Genomic DNA, 8,921 nt, shown 5'->3' on the forward strand with positions numbered 1-8,921 from the left:
TGTGGCATTTGTCAGTTTTTGTAGAGGAAACACCTCACATGGCTAGCTTGACATACTGAACACGAACAAGAGAAGATGTGCTAGCAATAGAATCACAGGAACCAGGCCTAGCTGACTTCAGAACACTGAACACTTTAACACGGAGTCTGGCATATACCAAACAAGAAACTAGCTATTTTTATTATTATTACATTGAAGCAGGTTCTCCCATAATTGCGAATTTTATGTTCAAACCACCCTAAAGGAGCTAGAGATTTGTTATCCAATTTCAAAAAATGAATTTCTATGAAGATAGGAGGCCTTGACTGCCCAAATATCCATCCTGAGGACGTGGAATCTTAAAACACTTATTTTAGGGGCAGAAGCCTGAGCAAGCTCTATAACAGCATGGAGATCCCTTGTTTGGGCACCTTTGCCCCTAAAAACAGCCTCTGCACAGCTATGTGGGAAGAAACTCAAATGCCTAACCAAAATGAACATGTCTCATATTTGTAGTTATACCACTATTTTCCATAAAATCATCAATGAACTCTCATATATGTAATTTTAGGTTTTGTGGTTTTTTGGTGTTTTTTTTTTTTTTTTAGTACTTCTGCAGGACTCTCTTCTAGACACATCAGTAGGTCCAAGGTATGTGAATCATGATTCAAATCAGGTCAAAGAAAATCTGCTTTAAGATTTTTATATCTTAACTGGAGCAAAGGCTGGAGCAAAGGGACCCTTTGTTTTTGGGGCACAAAGGTGTAAGAAATGAGTCTAGGTTAGTGGTTGTGTCTCCTGTTGAGTGGAATGAGCTGACTTGAAAGAACTGCCCAAATATCCATCCTGAGGACGTGGAATCTTAAAACACTTATTTTAGGGGCAGAAGCCTGAGCAAGCTCTATAACAGCATGGAGATCCCTTGTTTGGGCACCTTTGCCCCTAAAAACAGCCTCTGCACAGCTATGTGGGAAGAAACTCAAATGCCTAACCAAAATGAACATGTCTCATATTTGTAGTTATACCACTATTTTCCATAAAATCATCAATGAACTCTCATATATGTAATTTTAGGTTTTGTGGTTTTTTGGTGTTTTTTTTTTTTTTTTAGTACTTCTGCAGGACTCTCTTCTAGACACATCAGTAGGTCCAAGGTATGTGAATCATGATTCAAATCAGGTCAAAGAAAATCTGCTTTAAGATTTTTATATCTTAACTGGAGCAAAGGCTGGAGCAAAGGGACCCTTTGTTTTTGGGGCACAAAGGTGTAAGAAATGAGTCTAGGTTAGTGGTTGTGTCTCCTGTTGAGTGGAATGAGCTGACTTGAAAGAATGCAGAGGAGCTAGAAAGCCTTGATGGCATTGGAGTTCTCGATGGTAGCCATTCCTCAGGCTAACTCCATAACCCTCTGCAGAGACGCTTGCCCACGGTGAAGTGTTATCTGAACCAGAGTCTTGACTGAGGTACTATTATATTTAATTTAGTAAATTTTTGCTGAATGTCTACTACATCCAAGGCATTTGCTTTGTTGCAAAGAAGAGGAAAGTAAGGTCCAGAACTAGAAAGCCAGTTTTCCAAAATCATGAAAATAGAAATGATTGAACCAGGACCAGATTTCCCATCAACTACAATTCCAACTGAATTTCACTTGTAACAATAGTTTACAGTAGGATCTAAGTCACAAGCATAAGGTCACATAATACTTTCTTCGATCCATGATTATAAATCATGCAACTATCCTTAATGGACATATTCATGCCCTTGAGTGGGAGACTACCTAGAGAGAAGAATATGAAAAGTATAAAGACAAATTCCTCACTATTTCCATGAACATGCTTTGACAGTGCCAGCGTCATATAGAAGATGATACCTTAGTGAAATTAGAGGACTAGTATCCTAAATTTAAGCCTGCATTTAGCCAACAAAGCTACAATGGTCTCTGCTCATTATTATTTGTATTAAATATTTTTATAGGGCCAGCCTGTTGCCTCCTGGCTAGGGAAGCCAGATTCTGCCTGGTCAATTACATGGTTCAAATCCTGGTTCAGTGGCTTGAAAAATACACCATCATATGTGTGTGTGTGTGTGTGTGTGTGCAGTGCCCAAATCCCAATAGGATGAAGAATTAGAGGAGAAGGGATTGCAGTGTGACCACACCCCACTGGAGGATATTTTCTCTGTCTCTTTCTCTGGTGAGTATATTCACTCTTTGGCAATTTAAAAAAAAAAAAAAAAGAAAAAGAAGGATTATCATAGCTAGTCACTTTTTCAAACTTAAAATGTTTTGGCAAAATCTAAAATTTTCAACCAAAATTAATTTAGAGAATGATAATCCGATACTGAATTTTTTTTAAAAAAACTATTTTTTATGAAATTATTTTACTAAGGAAATTTAAAATGATTTTCATAATCTTTCCTTTCTGTATTCCACAGATGAACATGAATCCAAGTTGTTAGGACCATTTTTGGTAAAGACAAAAATGTGTACTGAGAATAATAACTTGCATGCCTGCCATAGTGCAACTCTGATTCAATTCACAACAGTGATTTCATCACCAAGATTAGGGGATAAAACAGAAATTTGTATAACTGAGCCACAAAAAGTTCAGTCATACCACCTCCAGCCATGATCTCATTAGGTCTCATAATGTTTAGAGGGATGGAGGCCTTCAAATTAAACACAGGTGCCCAGAGTAACAGCAGTGATTCAGGAGGTGTTGCTGTTCTTTGCTGCTCAGGGTCAGGGCCACCTCTGCATTTTTTTTTTCTTTGTCCCTGTTGTATTGCCAACCATTTTTCCTCAAACTTAGGTTAAATGTATTACTCTGGTCTTCAGCTTGGAATGTGTAAAAGTAGAAGTATTAATCACCCTCCTAATTTCCTTTCTGACTTTTAACTCTCATTTCAGGCTTCACATTCAGTCCCTGTTGCATCCTTATTGCTCATCCTCTCATCACTCCCCGCATCTCTTGGAAGGATTAAATCACACCCTAGTTAATTCAACAGTTTTGCAATTTTACCACTGCATCAGCTTGTCTCAGTTTCTCCATTCTCCTGACTAGTTAAAGGCACACTGCTTCCTTCATCTTCCATCACCATTATGTTACCCTCTGATGGTATTTCTGTTTTTCTCCCCCTCCTCTAGTTCTTTAGCAAAAATATAAACAGTGAAATTCTCTCTAGGAATATTGATTACTGAATTGTTAAGCGCCTGGTCAATCTTGAGACTGTTTGTTTCTAAGCTCTCCCCAATACCCCATGATCAAACTGTCTGCATCTTCACAAGTGCCTTCTTATCCATTAGATGCTAACAAGTAGTGGGGTTCATGTTTAAGTGTCTAAAATAAGAGGGACTAGCTGCAACCCGTGTAATTTAATCTACACTCTCAGTATAATACAAACAGTAATATTATTGAAGGTAGGAATAAGAGAGCACTACAAAAAATTTTGCCCCAAGCTTGCCTAACTAAGTTAAAAAAAGGGGGGGGGGCATATAGGGGGCCAACAGGTGGCATGGTGGTTAAGACACTGGACTTCCACATTGCAATTCGAGTCCCAGACATGGTGGCTTGCTTTCTGACTTTTGTTTTTCCTCTCTCTCTCTGGTCAAATTAAAAATTAAAATAAATAAAATTAAGTAAAAAATTATTTTTTTAAAAAAGAATACATCACATAACCAAAATACTATTTTTGCTTTTTAACTTAGAAAAAAAGTGGCAGAGGGACCAGCAGTTAGCATAATGGCTATGTCGCTAATCTCCCATGTTGCCGACCACAGTTTGAGTCCTGGACCCAGTGACTTAAACTCATGCAGGGCGCGTGTGCGTGCATGCCCAAGATCCCGAGAGGAGAATGGAGGAGAAGGGATTGCAGCATGGCCACACCCTGGGGGGTGATTTTTCACTCTCTGTCGCTCTGTCTCTCTCTCTCTTTCTGGTACGCACACGTGCCCTATAGCAAAAACCTCTCCAGAAAAAAAGAAAGTGGCAGAGCATACGAAAACAAGCCAATACTGAATATTCAGATTAAAAGAGAAAGAGATTTACTACCCTTTTTGTCCTAGAGTCAAAAAACTAATTGTCAGTATTTTTTATATATAAACACAACATAGCAAAAAATAATTCAGAATTTAACAGTAACACCTTTAACTCAATTATATAACCTATTCTGTACTTACAAATAAACTAAAACTTTTATAGATGAAAAACAATTTTTAGAAATATTTCAAAATAGGACCAGCAGACGGTGTAGTGGTTACGTTGCTGGACTCCCACTTAATTGACTGTGATTCAAGTCCCAGACCTGGTGGCTTAAAACTCACGCCATGTGTGCATGAGTACCCAAGATCCCGAGAGGAAAATGGAGGAGAAGGGACTGCAGCATGGCCATCTCCTCTGCAATGTAATTTCTCACTTTCTGTCTCTCTGTCTCTATCTTTCCAGTGAGCACACACACCTTATAGCAAAAACCTGTCTTTAAAAAAAAAAAAAAGAAAGAAAGAAAAAACAGGGAATAATTCAAAACAAAAAAACTGGTTTAAAAATTTTTTTTCATCCCGTAGCCAATGGGAAAGAGGAACTAATATTAAGCAGAACTATCCATACCCTAAGCATTCTACCATCAATGTTTTCCTAAATTTTAAAAAGCATTTAATAAGCATATTTGAAGTTGCAGCAATTGAGAATGGGTCAATGAAGCAAGCAAAGTCACATGTATTAAATGCCACCAGACACTTGATTTGTAATGTAGAAAATTAGTGATGTCTGGTAGAACAGGAAAAATGTCACCAGAGATTAGCATACTCTCATTAGAAAAATGATGGCACTTGGCCTAGATGATTTCTGTGATTCTTCCTACTTCTCAAATTTGGGAGTTTTATAGAGGACTCTGACGGATCCCTTTCTAAACATAAAACACAAGATTATAGTTGTCCATGAATGAGATCCAATGACTCAAAACAATTGTTAAACATTATATCATGAAAGCTATCATTAAGTAAAACCAAGGCTCTGGATAAAAATTAGTATCTTTCCACTCTGAGTTTTCTCTAGCACTTCTTATAATTCTCTTACTCTAGGAGAACTGAATATCCACCTGCAGAAGAATAAAACTAGACCCTTATCTCTCACTACTAACAATAGTTAACTCAAAATGGATTGAGGATCTAAACATAAAACCTCAAACTTTAAAAATACTCATGGAAAACACAGGACAAACTCTTGGAGACCTTGGAGTAGGCAAAGACTTCTTAAAGAAGACCTTCAAGGCACTGGCAATAGTCCCAAAAATAGACAAATGGGACTATATTAGGCTGAGAAGCTTCTGCACAAAGAAACAATGAGTAGAGTGAGAAGACAACCCTCAGAGTGGGAGAATATATTTGCAAATTATATCTCAGATAAGGGATTGATAACCAGAATATACATGGAACTCAAGCATCTTACTCACAAAAAAAAATAAATAAATAAAAAATGATCCAATTAGAAGATGGGAAAATGAACTGAACAGACAATTATCCAAAGAAGACATACAAATGGCCCAAAAGCATATGAAAACATGGTTGAGATCTCTTATCATAAGGGAAATGTAAATCAAAGCCACAATGAGATACCACTTAATCCCAGTCAGAATAGCTAAAATTAAGAAAAGAAATAATGGTAAGTGCTGGAGAGGCTGCAGTGAAAAGAGAATGCTCTTACACTGTTGGAAGGAATGTAAATTAGTACAACCACTTTGAAGAATGATATGGAGGGAACCAGCAGTTAGCGTAATGGCTATGTTGCTGGATTCCCATGTAGTCGACTGCGGTTCGCGTCCCAGACCCAGTGGCTTAAAACTCACACCGGGCACGTGTGCATGCGTGCCCAAGATCCCGAGAGGAGAATGGAGGAGAAGGGATTGCAGCATGACCATCCGCCCTGGGAGTGATTTCTCGCTTTTTGTCTCTATGTCTCTCTCTGTCTATCGGGCGAGCACACACACCCTATAGCGAAAACCTCTCCAAAAAAAAAAAAAAGAATGATATGGAGATTTCTTAGAAACCTACAATTAGAACTACCATACGATCAAATAACTCTACTTTTAGGTATTTACCCAAAGGATAGAAAAAACTTCAGTCAGAAAATCACTTAAACATCTAAGTTTATTTTAGCATTATTTATAATTAGTAGGACATGGAATCAACCCAAATGTCTAAAAATAGATGATCAGACTGAAAAAAAATGTGGCATATGTACTCTATTGACTACTACACAGCCATGAAAAAGAATGAAACTCTAACATTTGATACAAAGTGAATAAACATGGAAGACTAATGCTAAGTGAAGCAAGCCAGACTATGAAAGACAGACTTTGTATGTCCTCAAATAATATCGATAATCTGCACTCTATAGTAGCAGGGAGAACAACGGTAGATACTAGATAGTAAGGATGGGGTAATATGGGGGTGGGTAATGAAGGGAGAGAGAAAGGGAGGAGAGCGGGGAGGAAAAAAGAAAGAAAAAGTATGCTTAATTGACAAAAAAATGAAAAGCTATTTGCTGCTGCTGATCTGTATAGTAACATCTTTGTCTTGACTAATATGCATGGTAATTATGCTAGAAAAGAAATGTTATACACTGTAAAGATCTATGTGATTAAATGTAATATAAAAATTAAATTAAAAAAATAATTCTTAGTGTACTGATCGTATTTTGTCTTATACTACAGTTGCTTTATATGTATCTGCCTTAGTAGATTGTCCTTAGGAAAAGGAACCATGTCTCCCAAAGCACCATGCCTTCCACATTGTAGTCAATAAAAATTTTTTTATTTGTCCGAAGGCATGTGTCCTTACTAGAGAAAAATACAGAAAAAAAAAGGAGAGGCAGAAAAGGAGGGAGAGGTCATGATTTAAAACTGAACTTGTGGCCTTCTTCTTGGGATCCAAATTAACATACCTTCTTTTTCTTTTATTTTTTAAAAAATCTTTTGTGATTTAATTAAAGTATTGCTATTCATTTTTTAAAACTCTTTCTTATAAGCACCAAATTTTAACATCTAAGTCAATTTTGGGGAAAGAAACACCATTAAGAACTTCCCTTCAGAACAAAACAATGATGTTCACTCCTCATTCCTCCAAATATCCAAACTGAAGGTCTACCAAAACCAAAACCAAACAAAACAAGCCCACAGAGAAATAAAAAGAAACAAAATTATATTCTATGGGGTCAGTGCATTTATCAGTCTTTGCTGTGCTAATTGCCCTTCACCTGACTTTCAAAAAAAATAACACCCTCGCTTATCAAAATATACATTTTCCATACGTTTTTCAGAATTAAAAAATAATAGTTAAAAAAGGAAAACTGTAAAGAATTCACCATCAATTGCCAGATATGGCGTGCAGAGGTCAGGAAGGGCATCACACATGACTGGGGAATTTCATTTTCAAGGCTTAGCTTTCTTCTAAACAGTGTGAAATACCCACAGTTCCAAGTACGAAGGGACGCAGATGATCTCCTTCAAGAACTCCACAGGACAATACAGGCACCTGAACTGTTCTTTATAGAGCGACAGGGCTTTCCCTGTGTGAAATATTTCCCATCCTGTTTCAATGCTGTCATTGAAGGTCAAGAATCCATCTGAGAAACTCCCATGTGGAATCTCCTTCTGGAGAGGTGGAGACTGGGACAGTCCTCAAATCATTAATCACCTAGTCAAACTCTCTCCCTTCTTTGACATACCTCTTCAGTACTGGGATACGGTCTTCTGTGAGAACCTGATAGCTATCTCCCTTAGGATGGTCTAAGACATTGCCACACATTTTTCATGTGTATTCCTTACATCCATCAATCACCATTTGGTCAGTCTACCATAGTGACCATCTTTGATTTTGCTTTGACTATTTTACATAATATGCCACCATCTCTACCACCCAGAATCAGTACATCATTGCCAGTGTAATCTTCTCTGCCACTGCCCATGATGGCCCAGGTATATGCCAAATCACTCTGCCAAATCAACATCCTCACTCAGAATATTTCCAAATTGCTTCAAGTGTGAAATTTTAATGTTCCAATAAGGTGAATCTTCATTATATACCACTTCATCTACATTGTACTCGACCAGACACCCACCAGCAGTGGGCCAGTATCTGTCGATGGCGGCTCCTCCAACAATAGGTGATCATCTCTTCACCTGCCCAGTACCTCCTGATTTGATTCTTCCATTCTTTCTTCTCTATTCAAAAGGCTGTTGATTTCTTCTTTGCCCTGTATATCATTGTTGTAATTCTGAAGGTCCAGCAACACCAATCCATGTGGGTAAATTCTCAAATTGCAAAGCTGCCATTCTTGTTGGTGTAGGTTACTAAGTAGCCATGGTCCTGCCAGGGGTGTACCAACTCTGCCATACCCTGCTCCTAGAAAATGAACTGGAGGCCTTTTAGAATGGTCTCGTTGTTGGCTTTGGTGCCACGCATGAAGTCTGTGCATGCTGGGCCTGCTGCTGTTGTGAAGTGAGGCCCTGTGCCATGCCTAGGGGAGGCAGCAGCAGGAGACTGGGGCTAAGGTGTGTCAGACTGAGGCCCCATTTCTCCCTTTCCTTTCTTTCTTTCTTTTTTTTGGGGGGGGTGGTATATTTTTGCTATAGAGTGCTTGCACTAATCAGAGAGACAGAGAAACACAAAGCAAGATGACCACACCATGATCCCTTCTCTTCACACACGCCCTGCATGAGTTTCAAGCCTACAGGTCCAGGACTGGAACTGCGGTCTACTACAGGGAAGTTCGACGAGTAACCATTACACCATCTACTGGTACCTTCCTTCCTTTTCTTAGAGTGGAGCACTAGATTCTGTCAATCATTTCTTTTAATATCAGCCCCTCCCCTTCCTTTTTGTTTCCCATTTACTTAGCCTGCATCCCAGATTCCACTATTTGTACTCACCATCATGTCATCACCTA

The 8,921-nt window shown here is 38.4% G+C and overlaps 1 protein-coding gene and 1 pseudogene across 1 annotated transcript in view; both read right to left on the minus strand.

The window, feature by feature from the left end:
• LOC102473187 (A disintegrin and metalloproteinase with thrombospondin motifs 6-like) overlaps positions 1 to 8,921 on the minus strand; it is a gene marked incomplete at its 5' end in the record, with an annotated part of 68,419 nt that overhangs the window by 48,612 nt on the left and 10,886 nt on the right. The gene's annotated exons all lie outside the window — the stretch shown is intronic.
• On the minus strand, positions 7,405 to 8,437 carry LOC102472318 (spermine synthase pseudogene; annotated as a pseudogene).

Source organism: Tupaia chinensis, unplaced genomic scaffold (genome assembly GCF_000334495.1).
Source record: "Tupaia chinensis unplaced genomic scaffold, TupChi_1.0 Scaffold000516_1, whole genome shotgun sequence".
Lineage (NCBI taxonomy): Eukaryota > Metazoa > Chordata > Mammalia > Scandentia > Tupaiidae > Tupaia > Tupaia belangeri.